Source organism: Phascolarctos cinereus, unplaced genomic scaffold (genome assembly GCF_003287225.1).
Source record: "Phascolarctos cinereus isolate Bilbo 61053 unplaced genomic scaffold, phaCin_HiC Scaffold_3;HRSCAF=262, whole genome shotgun sequence".
NCBI classification, from domain to species: domain Eukaryota; kingdom Metazoa; phylum Chordata; class Mammalia; order Diprotodontia; family Phascolarctidae; genus Phascolarctos; species Phascolarctos cinereus.
In genome coordinates, this window is record NW_027555736.1 from 211,238,485 (window position 1) to 211,253,008 (window position 14,524).

The following is a 14,524-nucleotide window of genomic DNA, read 5'->3' on the forward strand; positions in this document are numbered from 1 at the left end:
AGAGGAGAGGTTAGCAATAAGTTGTTAAAAATAAGGAAAGAAAGAAAAGGACATAAAAGCAGTATTTTTCACAATACAAAGAAAAGAACAGAAGGAAAGTCAGAAGGAAACACACCTAAGTAGTATAGCTTTGAAAGTTTCATGTTGAGATTGTCATATACTGTTGGGTCCTGGGGGTGGAGTAGGTTACCAGGGTGAGACACCCAGATGTTGTCTCTGCCCACGAGGCCAGGACCAGTTACTGCCACGTGGGCTAAGGCTGGGGCCAAGGTATCGAGACAGCATCATCCAACGGGTTCGGCTCCCCAGTGAACCCGCCCACGCAGTAGGAGGACCCTAGAAGGGGATATAAACACAGGAGCCGGAAGCAGGGGGCAGTCCCTTATTCAGCCTTAGCTTAGCTCACCTCCGTGGCGAGGAAAAAGTGCCTACTTTAAGAATGTAGTTGTTAGCAATAATTACCTGAGCAACCAATTCCGCTGTCCGGGTGCTCTGTTGATCGTATTCCCTATCCTAAGGAATTCCCTAATCCAAGGGGGTTAGGGCCGGAGACGTCCGAAGACCGGGAAAGGTAAGAAGCAGGCAGCCCGCGAGGCTAGGACCTCGCAATATACTTACAAAGAAAAGTAAGCTGTACTTGAAGGATTCATGGTTTCAAGTATAATAACCATTGAAAAGACACTGAAATTGGTATTTCTTTCTATCTTGGGAAGAGAGGAAGCCAACTTGAGATCAGTACTGAAAGGTCAGTTTTTCTCCTAGTACATTTGGAGTTTTGTTCTTGAGCTTGGTTTCATTTCTAGCTTTTTCAGCTGGGAAGAAATGGGGTCTGAGTCTTTTGAGGACTGTTACACGTGTATAATCTTCTTTCTCTATTCTACTTTATATATGGAAATAATCATTTTATTTGGTATTTATGTTCAGAATTTTAGAAAATAACATATTTTAGAATTTTGCAAGAACTAAAAAGCAAGCTCACTCTTTGTGGTTTGAAAACTCTACGGTCTTCCTTTTTTTGAAAATTGGGACAATTTTTTTTGCCCATCTCTAGTTCTTCAGCCTCTCAGCTGTTTTGCATGATGTTTCACAGGTCACCAGCAGTGGCTCAACAATCACATACATAGTTCTTTCATTACTGTGGAAGGGATTTTGTTCACTCTGATGAAATTTGCTAATTAAGAACAACTAGATGCTCTTTTACCAAAAGATCTTGTTTTGGCCTTGTTCGAAGACAACAACTAAAGCCAATTGAAGGGAATGGTAACCAAAATTCAGGGAAAAAAAATAATGTATTCTACATTATGTCTCTTTGATGGCTCTGCTTTGGCCCTGAGCTATATCTTAATAGACTAATGTCTTTTGTACTTGTGACCACTGTTTAAAATTAACCAACAAATATTGTTTTAAAAGGAACCATTCCAAGCTCAAATAACTTTACTTCTCTAGCATATTTTGTGGTTTCCTATGATTTGAGGTTACAATGGAGCATTTGATTAATGAGCTGTTTCATTGGGATGCAAATGCTGTATAATGTCACAAGATCCATATGCTGTAGATTACAGAGGTATTAAACTCACCTTGGCGTGAAATGGAAAACTTTAAGTATCTCTCTAGTGAAATATATCATTTTTAGAAAAAATACATTTAGTATTGCCTATATTTATGACAGATGAATTTCATGCTGTTTGTTTATTTTCAAATAAATTCAAATCATATATGTGTATGTATGAATTTATAGACACTGTTGAATGATGGATAGAGTGCTTGATTGGGAGTCAGGAAAACCTGGGTTCAAATTCCACTTCTTACAATGACCAGGTATGTGAGCACAGGCAAGTCATTTAGTCTCTGTGTTCCCTAGGCACCTCCCTACAATTTATCTAATAAGTCATAGATCATCACCATCTGTTCTCAGCAAAGGGTATTGCCAGACAGGGAGTTCTACATGATGACCAAATCGCATATCTATTGTGACATATTTATTGATTGTAATTCATTAGCTAAGTAATCTGACATTTATTACATTCTGATTTGGAATATCGGAAGATGGGAGCAGAAATACAGTCACACAGTTTTAGAGTTGGAAAAGAATTCAGTGGCCATCAAGTCTATTGCCCAAAGGGAATCCCTACTATTATTAGCCTGATATGTGGTCATCCTCTAACTGCTTAAAGGTCTCCATATGAAGAGGAACTTACTACCTCCTGACATAGCCAATTCCATTTTGGAATAGCCCCAATTGCTAGAAAGTTTTAACATTTTTTTCCTCTTTGAAATAACGAGCCACTGCTTCTAATTCTACTCTTTGTGGACAAATGGAACAAGTCTCTTCCCTGTTATAATCTTTCAAATACTTAAACAGAGTTATCCTTCCCCTCCTCCCCCAGATCTTCTCTTTTCAGGTTAAATATCCCGTAGTCCTTCAGTTGATCATAAATGGACTTAATGCCTTTTACCATCTTAAGTTGCCTTTTTCAGCACACTCTGCAGCTAATCAATATCCTTTCTAAACTGTCATACCCCAAACTGAACACAATACTCCAGGTATGTTCTGATCTGGAGAGAATGTAGATTCTTATTTCTAGAAAGTTATAACTCTCTTAATGTAGTTTAAGATTGCATTTTTTTTAAATGCCATAACATGTTGTTGACCTGTATAGAGTTTGCAGACTACTAAAAATTCTCAGGGTTTTTTTTTTTTGGCAAAAAGTGTCTAACCATTATTCTCCCATCTTGTACTTGTAAAGTTGATTTCTTGAACCCAAGTATAAGAATTTACATTTATTCCTATTGAGTTTTATCTTATTAGATTCAGCCCAATTCTTTAGCTTGTCAAGATCCTTTTGGATCTGAATTCTTCCATCCAATGTCCTTTTAAGTTTTGTGTCATCTTGAAGAGGTGCCTTAAAAGTGCATCTAAAAAGTGCCTTAAAGAGGCACATCATTATGCCTTTATCCAAGTCACTAAAAAAATATTAAACTGTAGAGAGCCAAGTACAGATCCCTGGGGCAGTCCACTGGAGGAGCACTCTTGACAAATTGTCATTGCATCACTAACTTTCAATTCCAACAAATTCAATTAGTTTAAAATCCATTTAATTGTATTATCATCAGTATTTTTCTTCATTTTTTTCTATAAGAATAAGTATTAGATACTTTATCAAATCTTTTAATAAAATCTCGGTAAGTGATATCTTGCAACAGTCCCTTGAGGAATCAGCTTAGTAACTGTATCAAAAAAAGTAAGTAAGGTTAGTCTGGCATGACCCATTCTTGATTAAACCAAGCTGGCTCTTTGTGATAATCATTTCCTTTTCTATATGCTCAGCAATCATCAAGTTGTGTTCCCAGAGCTAGACTGGCTACATTTCTCCTTTGAAGTTGTAGGGATACCCTTGAGGGGCAAAACAATGGCTTTCTGGTGCCATTGGTTCAAGTCCACACCAGTGTAATTTCTCCCCAGATTATTAGTTGAGAATCAATTTAGTCAGCCAGCTTTAACTAGCTTTTAGAAATGAATACTAAGTTGGCAAAATAGGAATAATTGCTATAAAATACTCCTACAAAAGCCTGTGACACATTCTCTTAAAAGTATGTACAGAGTCCAGGGGAAATTGATCTCAAGCTAGAGAGGACACATGCCAAAGGGATAATTCACAGCTCTTGATTGCTTGAAGGCCCCCCCCCTTTTTTTTCCATTCGTGAGGTACTCAAGAGATTCCCCTTAATCATGGGGAATCTGTTTTCATTTGCCCTCTTCCCAATACATACATTACCACCAGCTTGTTTTAACATAGGACACAAAATCCCACATGCAAGACTTTCCTGAGAACACCAACCACCCTGCCCTAGTCACAAATTGGTGTTTCTTGGTGATCTTATTCTTCCTTCTGTTAATAGTTGGAAAAACACACCAAAATAGACCAGTATAAATACCCAACCAGAGGCTTTGGCTCTCCTTGGTTTTATATGCTATCCATGGTCAGACTCAGATCAGTAGAGAGGCTACTAATCTCATTTGGTCTAGTGGCAACAGTAGCTGCTTTGCTCCCTTCCTTCCCCTACAGATCAACGATTTTATCTCTTTAGTTATGATTAAAAGATCAAAACAAGAAAAATCCAGATTTTCTTTTCCCTAGTTCCTGGTAAATCTCATCTTCTTCTTCAATCCAATGATGCTGGCTTTTTTGCTGTTCCCCAAACAAGACACTCCATCTTTTGGCTCTGGGCATTTTCTCTGGCTGTCCCCAATGCCTAGAATAGTCTCTCTCCTCATCTATACCTGCTGCTTTCCCTGGCTTCCTTTAAGGTCCAGCTAAAATCCCATCTTCTACAGGAAGTCTTTCCCAACCCCTCTTAATTCTAGTGCTTTCCCATGTATCCTGTGTATAGCCTGTTTGTATATATATATTTATTGGTTTGCTGTATCCTCCATCTCATTTTGAGATTCTTGAGGGCAGGGACTGTCTTTTGTCTCTTTTTTTGTATCTCCAACACTTAGCATAATGCCTAGAACTTAGTAGGTACTTAATACATGTCTATTGGTTGATAGTTCCATCCAAAAAGTGATAGATTAAATGAAATTTAAAGAATGTTTATTAAGTATTCAACATGTTCAAAAAACTTTGCTAGGAGATGGAGGAGATACAATGCTTACATAATAAATGATCGTTACTCTCATGTTGGGGTAAGTAGATGGCACAATTATAGAGTACTGGGCCTAGAATCAGACAGACATCTTTATGAGTTCGTGTCTCAGACACTTACTAGCTACGTCATCCTGGGGAAGTCACTTAACCCTGTTTGCCTCAGTTTCCTCATCTGTAACATGATCTGGAGAAGGAAATGGTAAACCACTCCAGCATCTCTGCCAAGAAAACCCCAAATGGGGTCATGAAGAGTCAGAAATGACTCAACAATAACACCCACAACAACAACAACCTCTCGTGAAGCTTAGTCCTATAGATGATAATGATGACAATTATTAATAGCCCACACTTATGTACTACCTTTTCTGAAGCCTTCTCCCCAGCTCAATCTGCACAGGTTTGCAGATTGGGTGATTATTCTAAGGTTTCAAAGTTCTCTGTAGATTAAGATTACTTGAAAAGTTATAGGTCATAAGTCCCTACAAGTGAGCTTAACTTTTAGAGTCAGACAGTAGACATGCTCATCTTAAAGCAAAGGCATTTACTAAAATGGCATTATAAGAAAAGCAGCTACAAAGCATGTCCCTCATACACCTAGGGAACACTTTCCCAATGAATAAACAGTGTCAGTCAAAAGTGTGAATAGAAGTTTAGAGTATACCAGTAGTGAAGTGTACATATGAAGAAGTCGTGTAGTCAGGGCAAGTCTTCCACTGTTGAAGGGACCCTTTTTTTTCTCCTTCTGGAGTCCTCATGCTGTTCCCACCTGGGCACAGTATCTTTTCTGGTAGGCCACAGCTCTCAGTGTTTGCTGAGTTCTTTGTGTCTTATTCATTTGTTTTCATCGTTCAACACCATGCCATCTACCTCTTACTTTTTGTGGCTGTATCCTAGCTAGGCTGGGGTGGGGTGAATTGTTAAGGGATCAGTTATCTTTTTCTCTTACCTGATAGTAGCTATGTGATACATACTCATACGTGGCTGCAAGGTTTTCATAAATCCTTTTAGTAACTCTATAAAGTAGATAGTACGTTATCATCATTCCCATCTTACAGATAAAAAACTGAGGCTCAGGAGATGTGATCCTTCCTGACGTTCAACAACTATGGTTTGCCATGTCCTTCTCCACTGTGTCCCCATTTTATAGGTGAGGAACTGAGGCAAATAGGGGTTAAGTGATTTGCCCAAGGTCACGCAGGTTGTAAGAATCTGAGGCAGATTTTCCTGATTCCAGGTCTAGTGTTCTATCCGCTGTACCACCTATCTGCCCTAATTATTTCTTAAGCACCTGATATGTTCCAGATCTGCATACTGTGTACTATGTGAAGCTCTGAGGATCCAGATATAAAAGTGAAACAATCTCTGCTCTCAAGGAATTTTTAGTCTATTTTTAAGACCACAAATGAATATAGTATGGTTTCTGTTCCTATCAATTAACATGTAATCTCACCTCAAAATCAAGCAGATATCACTGGGTCTACTTCTCTTGAAGAGCATTCTTTCACAGTTACTGATTTTACTCAGTACACTTTGATAGTTTCCTAAAAATTATTTAAATAAAAAAAACCCACTGCCTTCTCTGTCACTCCCATACCCTCGGTGCTACTCCCTCTCCCTCCACATTTCACATCATATCTATGTCTCACACCTTGTCTACCCATTGATTCCACTTTTTAGAATGCTGACTCCATAGTTAACACACTCTCATCTTACAACATCTTGAACTTTTTCCTTTCTTACTTTCTTTGTCTTCTGGCTCTTACTGAGATATAGCTACCTTCTGAATGACATGGCATCCCTGGCCATTCTTTACAAGACCAATTACACTTTCACTCATACTGTACCCTTTCACCTCTATTCCCCCACTCAACCGGTGAGCCAGAATATTCCTTGCACTCCATTACTACTTCCAAAATCTCCCTTAACCACTTTTGTTGAGAAACTGTTCTTCCTCTGAGGTTCATTCAATCCAAATGTAGCACCTAAATAGGATTCTGGTGGTTATCTGCCAATCCCCAGATCACTCTCCTTCTTTCCTCAATGAGTTCGGTGATTGGTTTACAGTCTTTCCCTCCATCGTCATATTAGGGGACTTGAACATAATAACCTTTACCACTTCCCTAATTCATTAAATTACCACAGTGTCTATTACAAAATTTTTGATCCCTCCTCAAGTCTCCCATGGCATCTCTCTCCTCAACCTCTCAATTTTGTGCCTTTTTTCATACTTTACCAAAAAATGAAGGCATTTGCCAATAATTCCATCTATTACCTTCTTCTTCATCTCTCATCACTTAGATGCCTTCTTCTTATCTTTTCCTCCATCCCTGTTTTACCTGAAGAGGTAGCCCTTCTGCTTAATCAGATACAAACCTCTACATGAAGCCTTGATTCCATTCCATCTCATTCCATCTCCTTTAGTATATTGCCCTTTCTGTTATCTCTTGTTGTTGTTGAATCCTTTTTCAGTCATATTTAACTCTTTGTGACCCCTTTTGGTATGTTTTTGGTAAAGATATGAGGAACTGAGACAAACAGTGACGTGCCTAGGGTCACACAGCTAGTAAGTGTCTGAGGCCAGATTTGAACTTGTGAAGATGAGTCTTCCTGATTCTAGGCTCAATGTTCTATCTGCAGAGCCACCTTGGTGCTCCCGTTATGTTTACTTTCTCACTAATCTTCAATCTCTCCCTATCTGTTGGCTGTTTGTGTGCTGCTTATAAACATGTCCACGTCTCCCCCACCTTTAAGAAATCTCTTGATCTGACCATCGCTGCCAGCTGTCATCCTATATTTTTTCCCTCATCCCCTTATGTGACTAATTTTTTTGAGAAATCTGTCTATATCAGGTACATTCACTTTCTCTCTTCTCACTTACTTATAAACCCTCTGCAGCCTGGCTTCTGACCCCATCATTCAACTGAAATTTCTCTCTCCAAAGTTACCAATGTCGCTTCATTGTCTCTCTCTTTTTTTTTTTTTAAGGCAATTGGGGTTAAGTGACCTACCCAGGGTCACACAGCTAATAAGTGTCAAGTGTTTGGTCTGAGGCGGGTCTTGAACTCAGATCCTTCTGACTTCAGGGCCAGTGCTTTATCCACTGGGCCACCTACCTGCCCTTCATTGTCAAATCTAATGCGTTTTTTCCTCAATCCTCATCCTTCTTAACCTGTTGGCAGCCTTTGACACCATTGTCTTGCCTCCTGGATATTCTATCCTTTCCAGTTTTTCACAACATTGTTCTCTTCTTATGACCGGTCTTTCTCAGTGCCCTTTGCTAGTTCTTCATCCAGGTCATGCCTTTGGTCCTCTTTTCTTCTTCCTCTATACTGTCTTGCTTAGTGGTCTCATTAACTCTTATGGTTTCAGTGATCATCTTCATGCAAGCAATCATCAGATCTATTTATCTAGCACTGGCCTCTCTTTGAACCTCTAATCCCACATCCCAAACTGCCTATCGTTCACTTGAATTGAATATCCCATAGACATCTCAAACTCAGTATGTCCAGAACAGGACATCATCATTTTTCATCCCCACCTCCCAGCTCCCATTCTGTCTTCTTCCAAACTTCCTTATTATTATAAAGGGCACTACTATCCTCACAGTTACAAGGTTCTTAACCTTGGTGTCCTACTTAATCTTCACTTGCCTTCATTCCACATATAAAATATGTTTTCAGTTCTTGTTTCTAACCTCACGTTTCTCATATTTGTCCATTCCTCTTTACTTACATGGACTCCAGAAACAAAGAGTTTAGGGCTGATTGTCATCTTGCTGTCTGCCTCAAATAGTAACTGAATATTTATTTGATGGCCTGGAGAATAGCCTCTGCTTTTGAAAAGCAATGCACTATAGTGGATAGAGTAAAGAACTTTGGTGTTTGCTGACCTGGGTTTGAATCCCACCTTAGACATATACTAGATTTGTACATTAGGTAAGTCACTTAACTTTTCTCAGCCTCAGTTTTCTCTTCTGTAAAATGGGGATGATTATAATATCACTTCATAGAGTTGTTGTGGGGATCATAATGTACACAAACTTTGAAAATCTCAAAGTATTATGTTAAGTTTGTTCTTGTGTTATTTATTCATTTCAGTCATGTCTGACCCTCCATGACCCAATTTGGGGTTTTGTTGGCAAAGATACTGGGATTGGTTGCTATTTCCTTCTCTAGCTCTTTTTACAGATAAGGAAACTGAGACAAACAGGGTTAAGTGACTTGCCCAGGGTCACACAGCTAGTTAGTGTCTGAAGTCCAGATTTGAACTCAAGAAGATAAATCTTCCTGCTTCCATGCCCCATGCTCTATCCACTGGGTCACCTAACTGCCCCTGTATTCAATTATTATTGTTATTATTATTATTATCTCATTCTTATCTTTTTGGTGGGGCTCAAATGGAAAGTTTAGGCATTCTGGTTGGTCTCCCTGCCTCAAGGCTCTCTGCACTCTAACCAATCTTCCACTCAGTTCTTTATAAAGAACTGATCCAATCATGCCACTCTTAATTCAGTAACATCTATGACTTCCTATTACCTCCAGGTTCAAATATAAAATCCTCTGTTTGGCTTTTAAAACCTCTCACACAAGGAACTCTGCTTACCTTTCCAGTCTTCTAACACTTTACTCCCTCAACATACTCTATAACACAGCAACACTAGCTTACTTTGCTAGTTCTCTCACAGGATGCACCCCTCTGCAAACTCCATGTATTCGCACTGGCTGTTTCTTGGCTATGGAATTCTATCCTTCTTCCCCTCAGCTTCCTGGCTTCCTTGGCCACCTTAAAATCTCAGCTAAAATCTCATCTCCTTCAAGAGACCTTATCTAGTCCCTCCAGTCCCTGCTAGTGCTTTCCCCTCTGAGATTACCTTCCATTCACACTGTACATGAATCTTGTATGTACATAGGTATTTGCATGAGGTCTCTTCTACCCCATTGGAATGTGAGCTCCTTGAGGGCAGAGGCTCTGTTTTTTGCCTTTCTTTGTATCCTTAGTTCTTAGCACATAGTAAGCACTCGGTAAATGCTTGTTCAGTAGGATGGAACACCCCCCCCCCCACCCCATCCCCTTACATACACTATAAATACATGCACAGAGGAACTAGAGATAAAATTACCAGATTTACTGGATTATGGAGAAACCAAAGGAGTTCCAGAAAAATATCTACTTCTACTTCATTGATTGCTCAAAAGTCTTTGACTGTGTAGATCACCACAAAATGTGGCGAGTCCTTAGAGATGGGAGTACCAGATCATCTCACTTGTCTCCTGAAAAACCATAGAAAGGTCAAAAAGCAAAGCTTAGAAGTAAACATGGAACAACAGGTTGGCTTAACATTAAAAAAGGAGTATGATAAGGCTGTATATTGTCACCTTTATTGATTTAACTTACATGCAGAGTACATAATACAAAATGCCAGGCTAGATGAATCAAAAGCCATAATTAAGGTTTCCAGGAGAAATATTCACAATCTCAGATATGCGAGGAATTAAGAGGTCTCTTGATAAGGGTGAAAGAGAAGAGTGTGAAAGCTGGCTTGAAACTTAATAACTAACTAATGTTTTGGAAACTGATCCCATCACTTCCTGTCAAATAGAGGGAGACGAAATGAAAGCAGTGTTAGATTTTATATTCTTGGACTCAAAGATCACTGCAGACAGTGACTATAGTCATGAAATTAAAAGATGCTTCCTCCTTGGAAGGAAAGCTATAGCAAATCTGACAGCATACTAAAAAGGAGAGACATCACCTTGCCAACAAAGGTTCAAATAATCAAAGCTATGGTTTTTCTAGTAGCAATGTATGGTTGTTAGAGTTGGATTATAAAGAAAGCTGAGTGCCGCAGAATAGATACTTTCAAATTGTGGTACTGGAGAAGACTTTTGAGAATCCCTTGGACAGCAAAGAGATCAAATCAGTCAATACTGAAAAGAAATTCATTCAAGCTATTTACTGGAAGGTCACATACTGAAGTTGAAGCTTAAATACTTTGGCCACATAATGAGAAAACAGGACTCATTGGAAAAGACCATGATGTTGGGAAAGACTGAAGGCAAAGGAAAAGGGGGATGGCAGAGGATGAGATGAATAGATAGTGTCATGGAAACAATGAATATGAACTTGGACAGACTTCAAGAGATAGTAGAAATTTGAAGGGATTGGTGCGCCATGGTCCATGGGGTCTCAAAGGGTCGGACATGACTGAACGAGTGATAACAACAGCTAGAACAAGGTTCCTCCTAGCTTTAAATCAAATGAACCATCTCCAAATCAATAAGTCCCAAACTGAACTCATTATCGTCATTCATTCTCCCCATGGAGACTAAACAACTGAAAAGCAATAACAACGACATGTTTGATGATATCACACCATTATTATACATATCCACACATTTATGTATATATTTATGCATGCAAATGTATATGATATAGTATATATTTCATAACCTACTACAAGTATATATATACATATCTATATATAATGTGTCTGAATATACATAAATACAGGTATATATAATGCATTATATACATATTTATCATTATGTGATACAATATATAATATATTTATCATCATATAATTATCATTATGTAATTATATACATAATCTCTATATATCTACCTATATATACACATACAAATAATGCATATGTGTATGTATACAAGCATACGTTCATAATAAACACAATAGGGACTATAAATGTATATATGCATGTATAGTGTGTATGAATGTATGCATGTATGTATGTATGTATAACTTTCCCTTAACTAGTAGGCAGTACGTATGGCTTTGAAAGCTTATTGTCTGCCAGTGACATAAGGCCTCTCTCAAGCCAGTAGGCCTCTCAGATTCAGAATGGAAGGGAATATTGCAGAGAAACTCATATTTCAAATTAACCACCCTCTCTTCATATAACACATACTAGGTAATAAAGAAAAACCCTTGGGGATATGGTAACAGTTGATGTACTTCTTATTATTTATGTTGTTCAGTTACTATAGCCATATCTACTTGGGCACTAAAAAATCAAATGCTCAGTATTCTTGTGTCTAGTGAATTTTAATTTTTATGAACTGAACATACGCTCTGCTAAGGTTTCTTTCTAGTCCTGCAGGAAAAATAACAACTATCACCCATGCCATATCTACCTAATAGGATCACTGAGGCTTTGGAAATGTACAGTGGTCTACAACTGTCAAGATCATCTTACTTGTCTCCTGGCAGAAAGCCCCAGGAAGCCCTTTGCAATGGCTGGAAAAAATAGTTAAGGACTTGGGAGCTTACTGAGCATAGAGGTGCCTATCTATGGGTAGGGAAAAAATGTGAAGGAGGTTTAATTTGTCTTTGGCATATCTGATTGTCTTTCCCTTTTTCTCTTTCGGGGACATTTCTGTTCTCTCCCCTCCATACTCAAATCTCTTACCAGTGGTGCTAATGCTTTCTCCCTCATTCCTTTATAAAACTTGCTTTTAGTGAATACTTTTGATAAAATCACCACATGAAGATATAAATGATTGATAAGGTTTGAAAATATTTTCTTTCCTAGAATACATGTAACCTTTCTTCCTTTACCCCCTTCCTCCTTCCCTCCCTCTCTTCCTTCCTTCCTTCCTCCCTCCTTCCCTCCCTCTCTTCCTTCCTTCTTTCCTCCTCCCTCCCTCCCTCCCTCCCTCCCTCCCTCCCTCCCTCCCTCCCTTCCTTCCTTCCTTCCTTCCTTCCTTCCTTCCTTCCTTCCTTCCTTCCTTCCTTCCTTCCTTCCTTCCTTCCTTTCCCTTCTCTTCCCTTCCCTCCTTTCCTTTCTCTTTCCCCATCCTCTCTCATCATTTTTTTCATTTCAACATTATATTGTCTCCTCTAATTAGTGTGTGAGTCTATTTGTATTCCTAGTGATGGACATGTAGTAAGGATATAATAATAATAACAATAACTAACATCTGTATGGCAGTTTAAGGTTTGCAAAGGGCTTTATACATACTGTCTTATTGACTCCTTACAACAATCCTCTGAGGTAGGTACTATTATTATTCCCATTTTACAGGTGAGGAAATTGAGGCTCAAAGATGTTAGGTGATTTGCCCAGGGTTACCAGACTAGTAGGTGTATCTGAGGCAGGATTTCAACTCAGGCCTTCCTAACTCTAAGTCTGGTTCTCCATTCACTACCCAGAGGTGTTAAGCTCTGCTGCTGTGAACCAGATTAAAATGTAATTGGGAGTGCTTGCTTTGGCAGCATGTGTACTAAATTAAAGTTGGAATGAGATACACATGATTAACATGGGCCCTGTGCTGGGATGACAAACAAATTCATGAAGTGATCCGTATGTTAAAAAATTAAAAAAAGTATAATTGGGAGACATTAACAAAATAAATAAACATATAATACAACATAGATAATTGTGGCTTTTTAAGTCCATATGCAGCCTTCAGGGATCAGCTTCTGTTTGGGTTTGACAGCTCTGTACTACATCGCTCAGGAGCCTCAGCTCTCCCATTGCATTCCAACTGTAAAAATGGAGAACGGTAATTACCTCACAGGGTGGCTGTAAGCATCAAATAAAATATTGCACGCAAAGTGCTTTGGAACTGTACAATCCTAGGAACTTGGAACTAAAAAGCACTGTAAAGATTATGTAGCCCATACTCCTCTCATTTTATAGATGAGAAAACTGGGGTCTCCAAAAGTTAATTAACTTGCCCAGGGTTACACATATGGTATAAATGGTACAGTTTGGATGGAATTTGGGTCTTCTGACACCAAATGCCGTGCTCCTTCCACTATTTCTATCTCTTATTGCTACAGAGCTTTTGTGTTCATGGCTAGAGGAGATTTTCTGAGACAGGTAAGACTGCTCTGTGGCTGCTCCAATCCCAACCCAAGAGCATTGGGCAGACCTAGGAGCACTGCGGGGTCAGAGGCTGTGCTTCCTTCACAGGGTGTGGGCTAGGAGTAGTGGTAGCCTAGTCCAGATGGCATTTAGATCAAGCTGGAGAGGATAATTAACACCCTAAAAATGCCTCCCTGGGACTATTGGCAGAGAGAAAGAATGGGGAAGTTGAATGAATCCTGAAGGAAGTCACTCAGTCAGCCCCTTGATGGTATTAGAGCCACTGACTACATTACTTCCTGTAGGCCCATTCCACCCACTGTAATCCTCCCCTCTCAGGTTCCTAGTTAAAGCAGAAATCCTCAATGTTATTTTAATGTGGCTTTTTGTGTTTCATTTCCTTTGTTGGTTAAAAAATGTTTGCACTGAATCATTTTATAGGAACTCTACATAGCACGTGCATTTGGAACATTTTATTCCTATTAACATAAAATATTATTCTCATTTCCTACTTTGTGAGGAAGGAAAGGTTTTTTAGCATAATAAAATAAAAATTAGAAAAATGTATATTTTCCCTTTGTCATGAAGAGGGTATGAATGATTTATAGGTGTAATAAAGAGGAATGTCTTTGGTCACTAGATGACATTTTAAATTAAAAAAAAATGACTCCTTCCTGTCAGATTCTTCAAATGACTCTGATGGCAGCAGGTACTAAAATATCAAAGCAGACTGCTTTATAATGGCAGGTTCATTTTTCCTCCTTTCTCTCAAGTAAAAATAGGCTTCTTTGTTGATCTGGTTAAGAACTGATGGGAACAGTCCCAGGTCAGGGTCTTGGAAACCAAGTCAGATAGTTGTTTTTTTTTTTAAACTTCAGTCAAGTTTTTGTGATCACGACAAAAAAATTTCTAAAACCACTATAATGTTCTTCCTAGTCTTCTATTTATTGGTGGTGGGATGGAGGAGAAGGGAGGAAGTTACCTATTCAAGCCAGGTGGTTCCTCAACTCCATCCACATAGTGGTGCTTAATAAATGCCTGATGACTGAC

At 38.8% G+C, this 14,524-nt stretch overlaps 1 long non-coding RNA gene across 1 annotated transcript in view; it reads left to right on the forward strand.

Moving 5' to 3' along the window:
- Positions 1-243: 243 nt before the first annotated feature.
- Positions 244-14,524, forward strand: part of LOC110217801 (uncharacterized) — a 48,767-nt gene continuing 34,486 nt past the window's right edge. The window contains exon 1 of the long non-coding RNA XR_002327142.2: positions 244-571. This is a non-coding gene — a long non-coding RNA (uncharacterized LOC110217801). The remainder of the gene's footprint in view (positions 572-14,524) is intronic.